Raw genomic sequence first — 20,366 nt, forward strand, 5'->3', positions numbered from 1 at the left:
TTGTCCACTGCACTCCAGCATGGGTGACAGAATGAGACCTTGTCTCAAAAAAAGTAAAAAATTGGTTGAGCGCAGTGGCTCACGCCTGTAATCCCAGCACTTTGGGAGACTGAGGCGGGCGGATCACTAGGTCAGGAGATTGAGACCATCCTGGCTAATATGGTGAAACACTGACTCTACTAAAAATGCAAAAACTTAGCTGGGCGGGGTGGCACACGTCTATGGTCCCAGCTACTCAGGAAGCTGAGGCAGGAGAATTACTTGAACCCGGGAAGCAGAGGTTGCAGTGAGCTGAGATGGCAGAATTATTTTGGGGGACAGGCCCAGGGTGCTGCTGTCCTGTGCTGCCTTGAGTTACTAATACTGCTCTTCATATCCAGGCCACTCTGGTTCCCATTGTGGCTCAAACAACCTCAGGTTATGTTCTGGCCACCACTCTGAAGGGCACAAGCTGTAAGCCTTGGAAGCTTCCATTGACGTTAGTCTGCAAACTCACAGGATGCACAAATGGTGGAGGCTTGGTGGCTTCTACCTAGATTTCAGAGGATATGTCTGAAAGCCTGGGTACACAAACAGAAGCCTATCGTAGGGAGGGGGCCCCACAGAGAGACTCTACTAGGGCAGTGCTTAGGGAAAATGTGGGGGCAGGTGGAGCCCCCACAGAGTCCCCACTGGGACACTGCCTAGAGGAACTGTGGGAATGGGGCTGCCAATCTACCATTGTCAGAAGTAACTTGAGGCCCTACCTGGAAATGCTAAAGGCACTCAACTGCAACCCGTGAGAGCAGCCACAGGGCATGCGCCCAGAAAAGCAAGGGGACCAGGCCACGCAAGGCCTTGGGAGCCCACTCCTCACACCACTGTGCCCAGGGGCATGGCGTCAAAGGAGATTATTTTTAAGCTTTAAGGTTGAATGTCTGCCCTGCTGGGTTTCAGACTTGCCTGGGGCCTATTCCCCTTTTCTTTTGGCTGATTTCTCCATTTTGGAATAGGAGTGTCTATCCAACGCCTGCACCACTATTGTGTCTTGGAAGTAAATAACATGATTTTGATTTAATAGGCTCACGGTTGTAAGGGACTTGCCTTGAGTCTCAGAGGAGGCTTTGAACTTTGACTTTTGAGTTAATGCTGAAATGAACTAAGACTTTGGGGAATATTGGGAAGAAATGATGGTATTGTGCATGTGAGAAGGACATGAGATTTGAGGTGCCAAGGGCAGAATGCTATAGTTTGGATGTTTATCTCTCCAAATCTCACGTTGAAATTTGTTCTCCAATGTTGGAGGTGAGGCCTAATGGGAAGTATTTGGGTCACAGAGGCAGATCCCTCATGAATGTCTTGGTGCTGTCCTCACAGTGCTAAGTGAGTTCTTGCTCTATTAACTCCCATGAGAGCTGGTTGTTAAGAGAGCCTGACATGTCCCTGCTCTCTCTCTCTCTCTCTTTCTCTCTCTAGCTTCCTCTCTCACCATGTGATCTCTGCACACCCCAGTGCTTCCCCTTCCACCGTAAGTGGAGGCATCCTGAGTTCCTCACCAGAAGCAGATACTGGCGCCATGCTTCTTGCACAGCCTGCAGAACTGTGAGCCAAATAAACCCCTTTTCTTTATAAATTATCCAGCCTCAAGTATTCCTTTATAGCAACAAAAATGGACTAAAACACTTAGCAACCAAGACTACTTTTCGCTGGTGCTCTTTCAGGTTCTACTCCTGCCTCACCAGGTCCCACTGGGCCTCCTTTAGGAGAAGCTTCTCCCACCAGCTCCCATCCCACTAGGAGTTCAAAAAAATGGCCAAAGCTTTCAGGGGACTCAGGACCTGCAGTATCACACACAAGGCCACTCAATGATCTCTCATCTGAATAGGCCCCAACACAACCAGCTCCCCCCACACCATCACAGGATCCAAGCCTGCCCACTCTGCAAACTTCTTGCTCTCTCTGAGGAGGATGCTGATTGGCCTCTGAGCTGTTTGAGTGTGGAGTCTTATGATTTAGAAGGCAGTTTCTGCTTTATTCCACTGCTGTAGCCTCTGCCAATAATGGGCCACTATTGAGAGATGACAGGCCTCTGACAAGTACCATTGTTTTTTCATATAAGTTCATGTGAAAATAGCTTCATATTCTAAACTGACGTAGAGTCACCTTAGGTAACTAAACTAACTTGCTCCGTGAACAGTAACAGTCAGTGCTGGGCTTTTGTTCATTCCGTTGTTCCCTATTGTTCCATGGAAGCAAATGTTGTCCACTAAACCCTTCTCTTCTCCTTGGGCACACAATTGGATTATGTTTCCCAGCCTCCAGTGGTTAGGGTGGTCATGTGACTGGGTTCCAGCCTGGCCCATGAAACCTTCCTGCCTGTGGGTCTCTGTGCTCTTTCCCCTTCTGCCAGATCATAAAAACGAGCATGAAAATGATGTGCAGAAGATGGGGAAGCCACTAGATTGATGATCCTGGGACCCTGAATCACTACCTGGAAGAGAATCCTTCTCTGATCTGGAAACCAGTTGTAAAGTAGTTCATCATGTACTGGTTACCACCTTGTCTAAGTCCAGTGAGCCAGAACACACACATATGCAACAAGGCACGTGAAGCAGATTTATGACGTGCAGACAGGCAGCAAGGGACAAAAGAGCATAGGATTCACTGTGAGCCAGACCTTATATTAATTAGTCCATCCTCACACTGCTATGAAGAACTACCTAAGACTGGGCGATTTACAAAGAAAAGAGGTTTAATTGACTCAAAGTTCTGCTGCTGTAGAGGAGGCACAGCTGGGGAGGCCTCAGGAGAGAGAGAGAGAGGGAAGAGAGAAGTGCCACACACTTTTTCTTAACTTTAGATTCCAGGATACAAGTGCAGAATGCGTAGGTTTGTTGCACAGGTATACGTGTGCCATGGTGGTTTGCTGCATCTATCAACCCATTGTCTAGGTTTTAAGCCCTGCATGCATTAGCTATTTGTCCTAATGCTATCCCTCCCCTTGCCCCCCCCCCGACTGGCCCTGGTGTGTTTTGTTCCTCTCCCTGTGTCTGTGTGTTCTCACTGTTCAACTCCCACTTATGAGTGGGAATATGTGGTGTTTGGTTTTCTGTCCCCGTGTTAGTTTTCTGAAAATGACGGTTTCCAGCTTCATCTATGTCCCTGCAAAGGACATGAACTCATTCCCTTTCGTGTCTGCATAGTATTCCATGGTGTATATGTACCACATTTTCTTTATCTAGTCTATCACTGATGGGCATTTGGGTTGGTTCCATGTCTTTGCTATTGTATATAGTGCTACAGTAAGCATATGTGTGCATGTGTCTTTATAGTAGAATGATTTATAGTCCTTTGGGTACCATTTGACCCAGCAATCCCATTATTGGGTATATAGTCACACACTTTTAAACCATCAGAATTCATGAGACCTCACTCACTATCGCAAGAACAGCAAGGGGGAAATCCACTCCCAGGAAGCAATCACCTCCCACCAGGACCCTCCCCCAACATTGGGAATTACAATTCAACATGAGATTTGGGTGGGGACACAGAGCCAAACCATATCAGGCTTCCAAGGCTCAAGAAAGCTGTCCAAGGTGGATGGATTCTCAACTGTGCATGTCTTACTTGCATCACAGCTGAGGGACCCCCAAAAGGCAGCCTGCCCTGGGTTAAAGAGCTCAGGGGCACATGACCCACTGGGCTAAAACCTTGAGGGGCATCCTGTTTCCAGGGGAGAGAGAATCAAAGCCTTGGCTGCCCCAGGCATTTCCTCTCTAACTCAAGATGTTACATTTTCTAGGAGGAACAGGAACAAGGATCAGGCTGTTTGGGGCAGCCCATCTCAGGATGTTGTATTCTAGGCATATTCTACAGTTATTCTCGAGAACTGCAAGTATGAAAGGGGGAAGACCTGGGTCAGAAATATCCTGCAGCAATTTTGGACCTCAAAAGTCAGAAATACACTTCCAAACTTCCAGCCAGATGTAGTGTCTCACACCTGCAATCCCAGCACTTTTGCAGGCTGAGGCTGAAGGATTGAGGTCAGGAGTTCGAGACGAGCCTGGTCAACAGAGAAAGACCCCATCTCTACAAAACTTAAAAAAAAAAAAAAATTAGCCAAGGCCAGGCGCAGTGACTCATGCCTGTTATCCAAGCACTTTAGGAGCCCAAGATAGGCGGCTCACTTGAGCCAGGTATTGGATACCAGTCTGGCCAACATGGCAAAACCCCATCTCTACTAAAAATACAAAAATTAGCTGGGCATGGTGACTTGAGCCTGTAGTTCCTGCTACTTGGGAGGCTGAAGCACAAGAATCGCTTGAACCTGGGAGGCAGAGGTTGCAGTGAGCCAAGATCATGCCACTGCACTCCAGCCTGGGGTAACAGAGTGAGATTCTATCCCAAAAATAAAAAATAAAAAATAAATCAGCCAGAAATTGTGGTGCATGCCTATAGTCCCAGCTGCTCAGAAGGCTGAGGCAGGAGGATCGCTTGAACCTAAGAGTTCAAGTCTGCAGCAAGCTATAATCTTGTTACTGCCCTCCAGCCTACCCAGGTGACAGAGCAACACTTCATCTCAAAAAAAAAAAAAAAGAGGAAGAAATTTTTATCACTTTTGAACCATGGCATTTGGGGGGTTATTTCTAATAGTAGTTGGCATTGCTCTTAGTAACACACATATTCAGACAGGAAACATTTGCTGAACACTTGTGTTCCAGGCCCTGGCCTGAGCACAGGAATTAAAAAGTAAATAACACATAATCCCTGTCCTCAAGAAGTTAATGGTCTAGTAGGAAACACAGTCAAGTCAGCATCTCACAGTTCAAATTATTCTGCTGCCGTTACCAAGTAGATTCCATTCTAAATCGTAAGACAACGCTCAGACAGCCCCTCACAGAAAGTGGTCAGAGAACAGTGATTTGCTAGTCTCCTGGCCAATTGCCCAATGCCCAACTTCTCCCCTACAGAAATACTGAGTTCGTCTTATCACTTCTCTGCAGAACTTGCAGAACTTTTCCCCAGTATATGGGACAAACTTTAAAATTCTGAGCCTTGATTTTTCAAGAGCCCACAACATGGGGCTAACCTGTGTGACCCAAATGACAGGCAAAGCCTTCTTGACACTAGACCGAGATGAGATGGGCTCAGACCCCCAATTCCATATTGTGTGGATGTCCAGAGCCCTCCTGGGGATGTCTGTGAGCTCCTAGGCACCCTAGTTCTTAGGGCCACTTCTTCACCCAAGGCTTCAGCTTCCACGGTCTGTCACAGATCCCATTAACCTAGATGGGAACCTAAGCTTCCCCTGAACTCCTGCAAAAACTCCTCTCACGAAGCATCTGGGTTTGGGGTAGAAAGGGACCACAGAAGGACTTGTATCACAGCGATGGAAATCATTCCATACTGAATATCAAATGCCCATTTGGAAATGTCTTTTGCCTGCTGTGTCGCCGGAAAATTCCCACCAGAACTCCCTTTACAACGTAGGACCTTGACCTCTGCATTCCCCTGGCCCCTTATGGACTCCAGAATTTATTGTGTTGTCAAAGTACAGGAATCCTCTGTCAAAGACTGGGTAGGGCCTTGAAACTCAAGTTCAGGAAACATGTCCTATTTTTCTGTTTTTCTGCTGTGACATACTATGTTTTCTGAGACAAATGAACATAGGAAACGGTTTACTGTGGTACACAAAATAATTGGCTCCCAAAGATGTCCACAACAGAATCCCTGGATCCTATTAATATGCTGCATTACATGGCAAAGGGTAAATGAGATGAGATGAGGGTGTTCTAAAATTGTGATGATGGTTGCACAACTCTGTGAATGTAAGAGCTAAAACCCACTCAATTGTACACTCTAAATGGGTGAATTCAATGGCATATGAATTATATCTCAATGAAGCAGTTATGAAGAAGAGAAAGCAGGAAGAGGAGGAGAAAAGGAAGGAAGGAAAGAAAGGGAGGAAGAAAGAAAGGAGAGAGATTCCTGCCCAAAAGACCTTCTTAAACTAAAGACAATTGGAGAACGCACTCTAGACTTAGATGTGTCTTCACTGTGTCCGTGGGTAGGATGAACAGTAATTAACCCTCCTGCCAATGTCCCCTGCCACAACTTCCTCTGAGCAGCAGGGTCTGGGACAGGCAAAGGGAACAAGGACTGTATCTGCCATGGCCTCTGTCACTTCAAGTCAATTCTGACTCTAGCCCCACAGTAGTATAAAGGACTTTTGATAGAGCGTGACTTTTTACCTGCCATTGACCAGAAATGGATCCCTGTGTAGCCCTGTGTACAGAAATTCTTAATCCTAGCTTTAGGATTAAGTTGCTATTGGTACAAATAGCCACAAGATGACAGTGTTGTCCTACCCAAATTCTTAACACACAGCCCTGTCCTCAGCTCCTCTTCACAAGAGGTGTAAATGAAGTGATTCTAGTTTCCTGCCCCTCTGAAAACAGTAGGTTTGAGTTGTATTTGAATCTTTTTTTTTTTTTTTTTTTTTTTTTGAGAAGGAGTTTCGCTCTTGTTGCCCAGGCTGGAGTGCAATGGCAAGAGCTCGGCTCACTGTAACCTCCACCTCCCGGATTCAAGCAACTCTCCTGCCTCAGCCTCCCAAGTAGCTGTGATAATAAGCATGTGCCACCATGCCCAGCTAATTTTTTGTATTTAGTAGAGAGCGTTTCACCATGTTGGCCAGGCTGGTCTCGAACTCCTGACCTCAGATGATCCACCCGCCTCGGCCTCTCAAAGTGCTGGGATTACAGGCGTGCTCTACCACACCTGGCCATGAATCAATTATTATAAAATAACTATTAAGGTATTAGTTAAATGAGAAGGAATTATGTTCAAGATTAAACAGCCCTTCTTTATTAAATCTTCTTACCAAAAATGTGATGGGAAAACTGTTGAAGAATGAAAGCAAAGATTGCATTTTGATGGTTTCAACAGAAAAATGGATAAGCACGATATGGTTCATACATACAATGGAACATGATTCAGCCTTAAAAAGGAAGGAAATTCTGATACATCCTACAACATGGGTGAACCTTGAGGACATCATGCTAAATTAAATAAGCTAGTGCAAAAGGAAAAATACTGTATGATTCTACTCATATGAGGTATTTACAGTAGCCAAATTCGTAGAGACAGAAAGTAGAATGGCGTTGCCAGGGACTGGGGGAAAGAGTGGGGAGTTGTTTAACAAGGGCTGTTTCAGTTTTGCAAGATGAAAGAGTTCTGTAGATAGTGGTGATGGTGCGAATGTACTGAATGTCACTGATGCACATAAAATGGTTAAAATTGGTAAAGTTTATGTGATGTATATTTTACCACGAATTTTAAAAGTAAGTTACTTTTATAAATTTTCAAAATCATGTTTTGGGGGAGCATTGAGAAGTCCTCAGATGAGATGGTCAGTCCCAGAATGAGGCAGAGGGGAGGAGGGTGTCTGGGGAAGGGGAGCACAAGCCCACCAGCCCAAGACGCTTCTCCCCACCGTCTGCTGACCCTGCTCCTCTCGAAGCCTCTGGCCGCCCCGCTGCTCAGCAGTTCAGATCCCGGTGGCTGAGGGCCACTCTGGGTGAGTACAGGAGTCACCAAAATTCACACTTGGGTAGTGGCTTGAACCAAAAGGTGCTGAGAGCTTCCATTAGGACTGACCTCTGGAATGTGCCCTTCACCAGGCCTGCGTCCACCCCACTGCTGTCCTCCGGATGAAAACTAGCAGTTAGGTCTACGGGGTGAGGCTTCCATCGAGAGCTTTTGTTCCCTCTGGCACTGTTGTCAGAACGGACAACACCCCTCGCCCTTACCCTCTGGAAGCTCAGGGTGGTCCCTCCAGTGTCTCTAGGCCCTGGAGTCACACACTGGCCTCTCCAGGCTCAGTGGCCCCTGGGGCCCTGTAGAAAGAAGGCAGGCTCTGCAGTCAGGGTGACCTTTCTCAGCTGCAATTTCGATTTCCCCTGAGGAAGGCCCCAAGGAATCCAGGGCTGTGTAAGGAATCTCGGCCCTTCATGCTGGAAGCCAGCATTAAGAATTCCTACACACAGGACTGCCTAGATCCATGTCTAGTCAAGGGCAGGTAGAAAGGCACACTCTATCAAAAGTATCAACCAGGCCCAATGGCACGCGCCTGTACTCCCAGATTCTTGGGAGGCTGAGTTGGGAGGATCACTGAGCCCATGGGGTGAGGCTACTGTGAGCTGTGATCATGCCACTGCACTCCAGCCTGAGTGACAGTGAGACTCCATCTCAAAAAAGAAACAAGTATTTTCATTATTTTGTACTGTGGGGGGCGGGGTGGCAAAGCCTGTGTGTGGTGGTGGTGGATTTGGGACGGCGATTGTCCACAGCAGAGGTGAAGCCACTGTGCAGAGGGAAAGATCTCTGCCAGATGCACCAGCACACAGCACACCACACACTCTCACACTTGCACACATGCACCACTGGTCATTGTTTTTTTTTTGTTTTTTTGTTTTTTTGTTTTTTTGTTTTTTTTTTTTGAGACGGAGTCTCGCTGTGTCGCCCAGGCTGGAGTGCAGTGGCCGGATCTCAGCTCACTGCAAGCTCTGCCTCCCGGGTTTTTACGCCATTCTCCTGCCTCAGCCTCCCGAGTAGCCGGGACTACAGGCGCCCGCCACCTCGCCCGGCTAGTTTTTTTGTATTTTTTAGTAGAGACGGGGTTTCACCGTGTATCGATGTGATTAAAATGTGCACGGACAGGCCAGGCGCGGTGGTTCACGTCTGTAATCCCAGCACTTTAGGAGGCCAAGGCGGGCAGATCACAAGGTCAGGAGTTCGAGACCAGCCTGACTAACATGGTGAAACCCCACCTCCACTAAAAATACAAAAATTAGGTGGGTGTAGTGGCGGGCACCTGTAATCCCAGCTACTTGGGAGGCTGAGGCAGGAGAATCACTTGAACCCAGGAGGTGGAGGTTGCAGTGAGCTGAGATCACGCCACTGCCCTCCAGCCTGGGCAACAGAGCAAGACTCTGTCTCAAAAAAAAAAAAAAGTGTGCGCAGACAATATAGAAAGCCCCCGAGGAGCAGATGTTTGCAGCCTCTGTGAAACTATCTGGTATAGAAGCTGTCCTGTTTTTCTCTGGGAACAATGATGTCACAACTCGGCAGAAGCACCTCCAACAGAAGCCGAATCAGAGACCCGGGGAGGCCTGTGCAAAATACTCTTCTCCCAGGCAGGTCCCAGCCCAGGCTACCGTTAATATGTAAACACCGAGAGCTGGAATTACCAGGAGGCAAAGGGAAAGACAGCTAATTAGATAAACCTTCGTGCTTACAACCCCATTAGTTAATTAAATGATCACTTTACTGTGTAGAAAGTGAGCTGTCAGACTAATCCAAGTGTTACCAGCTTTATGGGGTCCGTGGGCCCTTTACAAGCTTCCTCTGCTCCCAAGTGTCAAATTGGGGCTGTATTGATAGATAAAAGGAACATCGAGCTGCTCTGATTGCAGCCTTTCCCTTCGATATCTTTATACTGTGCTATAAAAGCCTATTATACTTCATTTAAATAGTGAAAATTGTTGACATCTCTTTCAATTGCTAATCTTTAGGAAACAATGAATGGAATATTATTTGAAAGGAATAAAGTGCTCACTTTATTGGAGAGTAGTAAAAATCTAATAGTTGGCAAAACAATATGGTGTTTACTCTTCAAGATAGTTGGGTTTATTAGCTTAAGCGATTGAGAGCATTTTACAGTCAGCCTCAGCCCTCTCGTGTTTAGGTTTTACCTGGGTTAGAGCACCCGAGGTTTTATTTGTTGTTGTTGTTTTCCTTTGCTTTCTTTTTTTCTTTGCTCTTTCTTTCTCCCCTCCTCCCACCTGGAAAAAGATCAAAGCTGACACTTTTAAGGAACCCGTTAGCAAATATGCCATATATTCATCGAGCCAAAAAAAGATCCTGCAAGTGAAAAACATGTTTTGTCAGATGCTAAGTCCTTCATGGGCGGAATGTTCTGAAATGAGAACTCACCAGGGCAGGAGGCCAGGAGCTCAGAAGTGTTACGGGGTCTGGGAGCCAGGGCAGTGGATCTGTGAGTACACACTGCCCTGACCCCACCCCACAGCATGCACACGCACACGCACACACCCCACCACTGGAGGGGAGGGCCCGAGGCTGAGTTAGAGCTTCTGTCCAGCCCCAAGAAGGCTCTGGGTCACCTGTGTCCCCCTGTTCAGCACACAGGGCCCACCTGCCTGCGTCCTCCACCTTCTGGCATCCCAGGAGGGCAAGGACTTTAGTACTTGGTACATTATTCAGTTCCGTCCTGGGAGCCCGGGAGGAAGCTTAGCACCCAGGTGTTTAATAAGCACTTCTAGAATGAGGTAGGGAGTAAGGAGACACTGAACCAGAGAAAGCGTGACTTTTCACATCTGAGACTCAAGGTTCTTGGTTTTCACACACAGGGTCAGGTATCAGGGGCTCAGCCAGCAGTCCCCCAATCTGAGCACATGAATGCTGCGGCACACTCCCTGTCTGGGAAGGCCTGGGGAAGGGCTCCAGGAAACACACTTTGTTGTTGTTGTTGTTGTTGTTGTTGAGATAGAGTCTCGCTCTGTTGCCAGGCTGGAGTGCAGTGACGCGACCTTGGCTCACTGCAACCTCCGCCTCCCGGGTTCAAGCGATTCTTTGGCTTCAGCCTCCCGAGTAGCTAGGACTACAGACATGTGCCACCACGCCCAGCTGATTTTTGTGTTTTTAGTAGAGACGAAGTTTCACCATGTTGACCAGGATGGTCTCGATCTCTCGACCTCATGGTTCGCCCGCCTCGGCCTCCCAAAGTGCTGGGATTACCGACGTGAGCCACCACGCTCAGCCAAAACACACTTTAAACAAGCACACCACCCAGCTGCAAATGCTCAAATAACTTGGTTTCAGCAGAGGCTACTTTTCTCCCATCGCGAGGTGCAGAGAGGCTGAGGCGCAGCTCCACCTGGGATTTCCTGCCGCCAGGCTGTGGGTTCCAGGAAGGCCTGGCCAGGACCCTAAATCTTTGCCATCTTTGCCTCTAGTGGCCCTGCAGGTCTCGACTCAGGAATAAAGACCACAGCACTACTGCACACAGAGGTGAAGCCCAGGTGACAGGCTGGGCCAGCTCCTGCTCATGCACCCTGTTGCTAGGGATTGTGAAACAGGCAGGGGCGACCGGCCCCATGCCAGCCCAGCGGTCTAAATGTTCCAAAGGTGACAAGGCCCAAGGCAGGGCCTCTTGTATAAGCCCCCATGAATCTGATCACTCACGCCAAGAGAAGCTGCTTATCTCTTGAACTTTCAGCCTGCTAATTCCAACCAAGGTACATATCGCTTAGCTTTGGGCAATAAAAAGAAAAAAAAAAAAGCGTGTTTATCTGCTGTAGCTAAACCCGGTCTCTCCCAGATGACTCTGCTGTAGAGCTATTTCCTTGTTCTCCAAGTTCCAGTTTCTGTAGTCAAGGCCAGCCAAAGAGCATGGCTCACCCAATGGCCTGAGAACTTGACCAGCCCAAAGGCCCTGAGCCCTGTTACCCAGAGGCCCCGTGCAAGATCACAGCCAAGGTCACGAGCTGGTGTTCAGGAGGCCGTTGGCTCCCAGGCCCTCCATCCCATAAATAATGGGTTGCTGGTCAACCAGAATTCAAAAGAGGTTGATGTTATCCAAGTAAACCCCTTCTTGGAGTCAGATAGGGCCTTCGGGGTGTCTGGAAAGACTAGAGCCCAAAGAAGCCTCCGCCTGACCCTGCGTTAGGACCTAGAGTCCCAGTGGCACAGGCCAGTCCTGAACCAGCCCACGACACCCCAGCTGCTACTGTCTCTTCCCTGCCCTGGGTCCTGGGATCTGGTTGTCAGCACCGCCATGCAGGGGAAATGGGTCGGCAACACGCGGAATGTCTGTGCTTCCCCGTGGCCCTGGAGAGAAGGGGTCAGATGGAGAATGAGCCAGCTTTTGGCAGACACAGGGACTCAATGTTCCGGAGCTCTGCCCCTCACCAGGAGTCCATTCCAGGCCCAAGGCAGCTCACCTTGGCTCTCTTTGGTTTTGCCATTGACAGAGGCTTGGATCAGCTGTGGACATGTGGGAAGAGTGGGGTAGGGACAAGGGCATCGCACTGGCTATTCCTTAGCACAGCAACCCCAGAGGTGCGTCCTCAGAGAGGAGGTGCCCCCACGGCCGCACCATCCAAGGGACAACCCTCTCTGCTCAGCCCTCGTGCCAACTCTCACCTTGGTCATAGGCGGACAAGGTCCCCGCAGATCCTTGTGTGTGAAGCGAGTCTCGTTGCTGGGATGGAGCTGCTCAGATACGGGCTACCACCCAGAGTCCCCCCTTGCAGTGTGGCACCGACCACAGTCATCTTTTAGGAACGTGTCAGTGCTTGAGGTGCCTCTGCTGAACCGTGGTTTGGCAGTTTTACTTTCTCTAGAAGCAGCATGATTGGGCAACAGGTGAGACTGTCTGCAGAAAGCCGAGGCCCTACCAGGGCATCTAGAAAAAAGGGTTGGTTTTCAGAGCACCCGAAACAGCAGGCTTTAGGTGCCCAGGGCCCCGACCCTAGAGAGATCTGGGGACTAGAATGGGTGATGGGCTGGGAATGCGGCCCGGGGCTACCTGTCCCTGTTCCCGCCCCCGGGCACCAGGCGGTCCCAGCATGTGGACTCCCACCTGACTGTGCCCTGCCGTAAGGAGAAGGGAAGGGAGGGGGGCCTCCCGCACAGATTTCTTTGGCCCAGTGGCACATCTCATTGTCTCCTCACTCAGCATCCACTGAAGGCTCAGATACTGCGGGGCATTAATGATGCTGTAAGGTAATAAGGCCAGACGCTGCTCGCTGCTCCTGTGAGAGCAAGCACTTGATAAAAGGGAGATTTACAGCCACATCCATCAACTTAATTATCTTTTACTAGAGTTTAAACTTAGTAGTAATCCTAATCTCTATTTAGTACGGTTTACAGGATCTATGGACACTTTACAATCTTCCTCTATTGGCAAGTGTCAAATTATGGCAATATTGATAAAACGGTGAAGTAAATGGGAGGTGAGACAACTCCAGAACCAGCTAATATGCATTTTACTGCACTGTAAAAGCCTATGACTCTCCGATTTCAGATGAAAATTTGTAGCCAATAATCAGAGCTGATAATGTTTCGGAAACAATTCTATGGGTCATAAAGTCCCTTTCGTGGCGTTCTACAACACGGACCTGACCGTGAGTAGTGGGGAGCGTGGGGCCTGAGCAGGCTCCCTCCTGATGGCCTGCTGCCCCGGCCAAGGGCAGGGCTCGGGGACTTTGATGCCCTTCCACAGGAAAGGGTGCTGGGCCACCCCGACCCCGAGCCACCCCACTGACCTGCTTCTAGCCACCTGTGTGGGTTCCTCTTGGGAAGAGATGGTTTTCCAGAGGACCTCACGGGAAATGGCCTGCTACACTTTCCAGGGGATAGCAGAAAGGAGCAGCTGGACCGGTTGCCTCTGGACTGTCTCCGGCCAGCTAGGTAGCCACCGAGAGGGGATCTTAGGGCTCTAATATTATGGCTTTGAGCCCAATACACCCAAAAAGAACCAGTGCCTTCACAGAAGTCACTCTATTCCTTTCTAAGCCACTAACCTTTTGCAGTTGGCCCTATCCATTTTCCCTAACACCGTTTGACTGGTGTTCAGTTCAGACTTTCTCTATCTGGAAAACAGTGTCAAAATCGTTGATGCTTCCTGACTTGAGTTACTTGGTACTAACACCATGGTGCACACCAAGGCAAATGTGCGGTTTTCAAACAGACGTTCCCTCTGGGACTGAGGGGCTGTCCTCAGAGACCTTTGCTGGTTCTGGGGGAAGGAGCCTGTGGTGGTGCCTCCCTCTCAGCCCCTAGGACCTCTCCAGGGCCATGTCACTTGGAGGTTCTGGGACTGACTCAGCCTCCAGGGCCTCAGCACTGGGGGCAGGGCTGCCTCGAGCCCACGTGGTGACTTGGTAGCTCTAGGAAAACGTCCCTTTTCTTGAGGTGGATGTTGCCTGTGGCCACACACGCCTTGATCACCTGGGCTGGAGGGCAGGCCTCCCTCGCACCACCCTTGGCGGAAGCTCTGGCTCCAGCCTCTCTCCAGACGCCGAGTGTCTCAGTGCAGAAAGTCTGGCTTGGAGTCTAGTCCAGAGCCCCCAGCATGGCTGTTGGCTCCCTGGTTCTGTTTTTCCTTTTCTTTTCCAAAATGCTGCTTTTTCCAGGTATCTTCTCCTCTCTAAAGCTTTCCAAGCCTGATCCAGTCCGAAGCTGGTCCTTCAGTCCCCGTGACAACCCCCACAGCAGCACTGGGAAGCATTTACAGAACTAGGGTGCGCTTTCACCTTCCCACACAGAGTTAGAAAATGGAGCCCTGGCCCCCAGCCATGCCTGGAGCTGGGAGACGGGGTGTGTTTGGGCCCCAGATTGTCACTATTTGTGCACTCGTGGCTGGATTCAGGTGCTGGAGCCTGAGGTCAAAGAGGCATCTGGGGAGACAATGGCATTTTACAGAGCAAGGGTCCAGATTAGAGCACGGGGTGGGGAGCACATGGCATGATCCCTGACTCATGGCTCCAGAGCCACCACTACCACGCAATCCGTCCATTTGAGGGAGGGGAGCAATGCCAAATCAATTAGAGTGCTATCTGGTATTCTCACCTGAATGGGGATTAGTTTATCAACTGGCTTTCCAAGAGGCCCCAGGGCACATGGCAGGTGCATTAAAGGGAGATGAATGGAGGGGAAAAGAGCCTGCCTTGCCAAAGAAGGCCGCCCTGGTGGAAGGCGGGGTAGGTAGGGGGAGGTACGCGAGCACCACCACAGAGAAAACTCAGGATGCTCAGGGAAAGGGGAGACCCTCCGAAAATGGGGAGAAGGAGCTCTGAGAGGCAGAAACACAGGCTAAGGAGGCAGAACCATATTCGCAAATGTCCTTGGGATCTGCTTTACAATCTGCCCAGGACAACAGGGGGGACTATAAAGTAGCTCCTTAATGTTTTATTTTGCTGAGGACAGATTCCGGCAGTGTCACGAGTTGCCTGGATGCATGCATTATCACTGCCAGAATATTTCTGATATCCTCAAAGTCATTCCTGAAACAGGTGGAGGCCTCAGGGTCCATCCATCTGGCCTGACACCGACTGGGTGGCAAGGAAGGCCAGGGGCCAGGTGAGTTGCAGAGAAAGCTCCGGCAAAGTGAAGGATTTCTGGAAAGTCAGAGAAACTTCTTTTAACTCACGAGAGAATCTTTCCCTTTGTCTCTCTCTCTCTAAAAAAAAAGAAAAAAAAAGCATTTTAGTGATAAGAAAGTTTCCAATTTCCACTCAACATGAGACATATTAAAAGAACATTCTCAAAGATTGTCAAGTCAATTGTAGTTAAAAGTCAACAATGGCTGGAAATAAAGTCAATATAATTTCTCTACCTGAAAATATAAGTGTTCTAGAGATGATTTATTTGATTTATTTGGCCATAAATTATTTCCATGCACAGGTATTTCCTTATTTTCATTGTATGTATTTTAAAATTAGTGCCATTTGTATGAACAGAATAGGTGTTGAAGTGCTTATTTTCAGAACTTAAATATATACATTTAAAACATATATATGTTTAAAAATCAGGGTACCCAGGGAAAAGGAAGACCCTCTGAATGGGGAGAAGGGAGCTTTGAGAGGCAGAAACACAGAGGGAAGGAAGCAGTGTCCTTGTCTTCCCAAGTGTCCTTGGCGTCTGCTTGACAACCTGATCCCGAGGAAGTATGTCCCATTATCAGTGGAAACTGGATACTTTCTTATCACTTAGAATCCTTTTTTTAAAAAGAGACAAATCATTTTTATAAATGTACAATGTACATAAAAAAATAAGCATCTAAAACTGCCACCATGAGGGTGGGCTAGCCGTTGGCTTCAGGGGCAGGGATAGCTCAGGAGCCCCAGTTGGTTTCACAAATGATACAAGGAACAAAGGGCTCCTGGCATGGGGAGAAAAAGGCGTCCATCAAGCCAATTTGTTTGCCTGTGTGCAAGGAGGCAAGAAGTCATTTGGGGATTCCGCCCTATCTTATCCACCCTATCTTATCAGGTGGTAAATCTGTCCTTTGATCTTGTCAACAATGTGGAAAGTTGGAGACAGCTGCCACCACCCCTGGTCAGCAGTGCCTCACCAACCCTCATAAAACATTTATGAAACCTGTAATAAACGGGCTGATAAGGAAGAGGGCTCAAGATTTCAAAAGTCAGCAGCTCCACAGAAAATGCCCTTCTCTACCGTCAAGGTTTCTCTATTTGAAGAGCAAACACAAACCATCAATTCCCACTGGCCATAAAGTTTCTGAGCAAAGAGTTTCACCAAACCTTGAGATTAGCAGAATTTGTTTGGAGTCTTACCCATGTTCAGAAACAACCTCCCCTCCCCTTCCCGAAATTCTCCACGTGGAAAAGGGCATAGAGGGCTGGGATGAGAAGAATGCAGTCAGGGAGAAATAAAGAGCCATTTGATGCCCCAAAGTAAACGACTATTCTATGATTGAGTCTGGAAAAGAGAAGAAGACATGGCATTTTAGTAGCACATTGTAAAATATAACTTTGGACTTATTTAAACTTCTGCTTTGTTTTCTGGGAAAATCAACTGAGCTCTCTGAGTTTAGCAGAAGTAGACAGAGGCCTAACCATGTCCCCACTCTCTGGGAATTTTCTCAGTTGACCTTCCGGGACAAGTGTCAGAGGAGTCGAGCGGCTTAAACCAGAGGCCTTAGAAAATGGGGAAATAAGGAAAGCCTTGAGAGCAGGGTGACCGGACAGCCTTCAGGGGAATGCTAATATGCTTCAGGGCAGTGAGTGTGGCTGCTGGCAGACCACAGTAGAAGGAGGTGCACTACACGCATCTGTTGCATGAGGAATAGGTGAGCCAGAGAAAGTATGGATGACGCTACAGGCAAGCAAGCAAAGATAAACAGTGCATGCGCTGAGGGAGAGAAACCAGAGGAAATGTACATTCCATACCAGCACACTTTGATCTAGTACCTTGCTTTCAAGATGATAAAAGGCAACAAAAGCGAAGGATCATAGAATTGATTGGGGGAAAACATTCCAGGTCTTTCATCTCTTCTGCCCCCAGCAAACCAGTAGCCAATTAAAGAAAAAGAAAGACAAGCACCCTCAAGGCAGCCTAATGAGCAAACCCTAGAGGCCGAGCAGCTCCCCTGCGTAGAAAGCCTCTCTCCTGAACATGCCCATGCTAGCAAATGTTTTCCTGCATCCTTCTCAGAGAGCACCTTCAGGGATGCTCATCTCCTCTCTCTCTCTGTCCTCCACACTTGCCTCATTGCCCCAAAAAAAGGAAATCCTCATGAACCCTTACACACCGGCCCCTGAGCTGTGTGGAGTGCCCTGTGTTTCTCTGTGTGTTTTCCATGTCAATTTTTCTGTGTTCGGGAGGGTGACTGACCCTGTAAGGTGGCTGCCTGAGCACCCTTTGGGCACCTGGAGCTGATGAGAAGGGTGGTCCAGGGAATAGTGCTAAAAGGTGGGGACTGGGGGAGCTCCTGCCTGCATGATCAGGTCATGCACTTGCCCAGCAATGCCCAGGAGAGAGCTCCAAGGACAGGTGGGTGGAGGGAGACTCTATGGATAGGTAAGGTGGGCTCCATGGACAAGTGAGATCCATGGGTGGGGAGTGCTCCATGGGGAGTGGGGGGTGCTCCATGGGTGGGGGTGTGCTCCATGGGGAGGTGGGGGTGCTCCATAGGGAGGTGGGGGGGTGCTCCATGGGGAGTGGGGGGTGCTCCATTGGTGGGGTGATGCTCCGTGGGGAGTGGGGGGTGCTCCACGGGTGGGGGTGTGCTCTATGGGGAGATGAGGGGTGCTCCATGGGCAGGCGGTTGGGTTCCATGAGCAGGTGGGGGGTGCTCCATGGACATATGGGGAAGGCTCCGTGGGTGGGTGGGCTCCATGGGCAGATAAGCTCCATGGCTAAGTGGGTTGGGCTCCATAGGTAGGTGGGCTCCATGAGCCGGTGGGCAGATGGGCAAGTGGGCAGGTCGGGAGGGCTCCATGGGCAGGCGAGATCCAGCGGGCCTCAGTGTTGAGGTCACTGGGGCTGAGGATGCACCTGGGCAAGTAGAAACAGCAGACATGAGGCTCAACTGTCACTGGGGACCAAGGACAAGCAGCTGGGGGTGTTGAAGGTGTCCCAAAGTGCTGGTCTTCAGCGTCAGCCAACAGTGGTTTGGCAAAGAGCCTCCAAGTTAGGGGACAGGCATGGACTCAACCTATAAGATGTAGGACCCCTTTAATTAATAGGCCATGTTATTTAGGTTTGTATCTGAAGTGTATCTAAGAACCCAAGTGGTTCTTAGACCAGGGACTGGAGCCTGTTTTCATGGGGAATCCAGCCCAAGGAAGCATCAGTGTTTCAGGAAACACCATCAGGTGGGCCATTTCCTGTCCACCGCGGCCTCCGGGCCAGGACTCCAGTGCTGTGAGCTACCACCCTGAGGAGAGGGCAGTGCTGGTCCCTCAGAAAGGGCTGTAGGGGAGACAAGATGAGAAGTTCTGGGCACAGCAGCCCCTGCAGCACAGGCACACAGTCTCCTGTTACCCAGGGCAGGGCCCCAGCGTCCTCCACAAGTCAAGAGGCCACGAAGCATGGAGTTCCAAAGCACAAGCCTCTATCAACTGCCTGGATTCTACACCCAGCTCTTGCACTTACGACCTTGAACATTCAATTCTGCACCCCAGTTCTCTCACCTGTAAATTGAGGGTCATGATGTATGTGTGACATTTAGAGATTCCACAGTTGTTAGCCGTCGTCATTATTGTCACGGGGTGGCACCAGCACTTTTGCTGTATTACTGCTCTGAATAAATAGCTGGTGATTTTCATGTGCTTTGCATGTTCACAGACTATTCCGTGTGAAGCCTGGTTTTTGCCCTGAAGTCTGGCGTTTCCTGTTGCTTCTCTCCCACGCTTATATTTTCAGCCTAGATCTCTTACACACAGCAACTTGCTTTCCTGTGGTCTTCACATTCAACAATCACAAAATACACATGAAGTGGGTGTGGTTATTATTCCCATCTGATGGGCAAGGCTGCCGAGGTGTGCGGTGTCCAGCGTTTCAGAGGGTGGGACCCTGAGCCTGATCTCTGAGGCTCTGACTGCTGACTCCACTCTGACCTGACCGAATGGGACGCTCAGAGGAGAGGCTGGGTAGGGGGAGACCCAAAGGCAGGGATGGTGGTGAGAGGGAGAGCTGGTGCTGTTACAGCAGGTGTAAACTGGAACAAAGGACACCTTAGTTAAGAGTAACAAGACCCAAGACTGAATCGCAGACCAAGGCCAAGGGCGGCAAAATTGCCATGAGGTTATGGCTGGATCCTCTTTGCAGTCAGGGCAGGGCTGGTCAGCATGAGCCTCCAGAGGCCGAGCCACGTCACGTCACTCCTCTTCTGTGTCCCATCCTCACCCAGACATTTCTGTCCCCAACTCACCACCCAGCCCCAGCATGGCACCCTGCCTTCCTTCCACACCAGTGTGGGAGTCCATACTCAGGCATGCCTTGTGGGCTTCCAAAAGTGACACTGGCCATCTGCACACCTGTGTTTTCAGCAGCATTATGTCCAATAGCGGAGCAGGAGAAGTAACCCAAGTGCCCATCAAAGGACGAATGAATCAACAGAATGTGGGACATGCACACAGTGGGATGTCATTTCTTAAAAAGGAAGGAAATCCTGGCAGATACTACTGCATGGATGAAATCTGAGAACATTATGCTAAGTGAAATAAGCCAGCCACAGAAAGACAAATATTGTATAATTTCATTTATATGAGGACCCTAGACTAGTCAAATTCACTCACACAGAAAGTAGAGTGCTCTTTGCCAGGGCCTGGAAGGGAGAGGGATGGGAAGTCATTGTTTAATGGGAACAGAGTTCCAGTGGTGTAAGATAGAGCTCTGGAGATGATGATTGTAATGGTTGCACAACAATGTGAATGTACTTAATGCCACTGAGCTGCACACTTAAAAGGATTAAGGTTGTAAGTTTCACATTATGTGTATTTTATCACAATTTTTAAGAAAAATGTTTGGATGTTGGGTCCCGACCCCTTTAAACACAGCAGGCTCCACTGTCTGCCCTCTGGGGAAGATTGGCAGCAGGTCTTTCCCAGGACCCTGAAGGCACCCCGTCTCCCTTCACAGCCACCTGCTTGCCAAGGTCAGCATGCTGGCGCAGGGCTGCTTCTCCCCCAAGGAAGGGCATCCTTTCCTGGTTGGTGCAAAGATGCCACCTGTGCCCCCAGTCCCTTGCCCATGGGCAGCCTGCCTGGAAGGGAGCCTTCGTCAATTCCCATGAGGGCGGGCCTGCACGTCTGCTTCCTCCCTACTCGGCTGGG

At 49.3% G+C, this 20,366-nt stretch overlaps 1 long non-coding RNA gene across 1 annotated transcript in view; it reads right to left on the reverse strand.

The window, feature by feature from the left end:
- LOC114673508 (uncharacterized) overlaps positions 1-12,438 on the reverse strand; it is a 36,887-nt gene extending 24,449 nt beyond the window's left edge. Inside the window, exon 1 of the long non-coding RNA XR_013407949.1 lies at positions 12,205-12,438. This is a non-coding gene — a long non-coding RNA (uncharacterized LOC114673508). The remainder of the gene's footprint in view (positions 1-12,204) is intronic.
- Between the last annotated feature and the right edge of the window lie 7,928 nt (positions 12,439-20,366).

The sequence above is a fragment of the Macaca mulatta genome, chromosome 17 (genome assembly GCF_049350105.2).
Source record: "Macaca mulatta isolate MMU2019108-1 chromosome 17, T2T-MMU8v2.0, whole genome shotgun sequence".
Lineage (NCBI taxonomy): Eukaryota > Metazoa > Chordata > Mammalia > Primates > Cercopithecidae > Macaca > Macaca mulatta.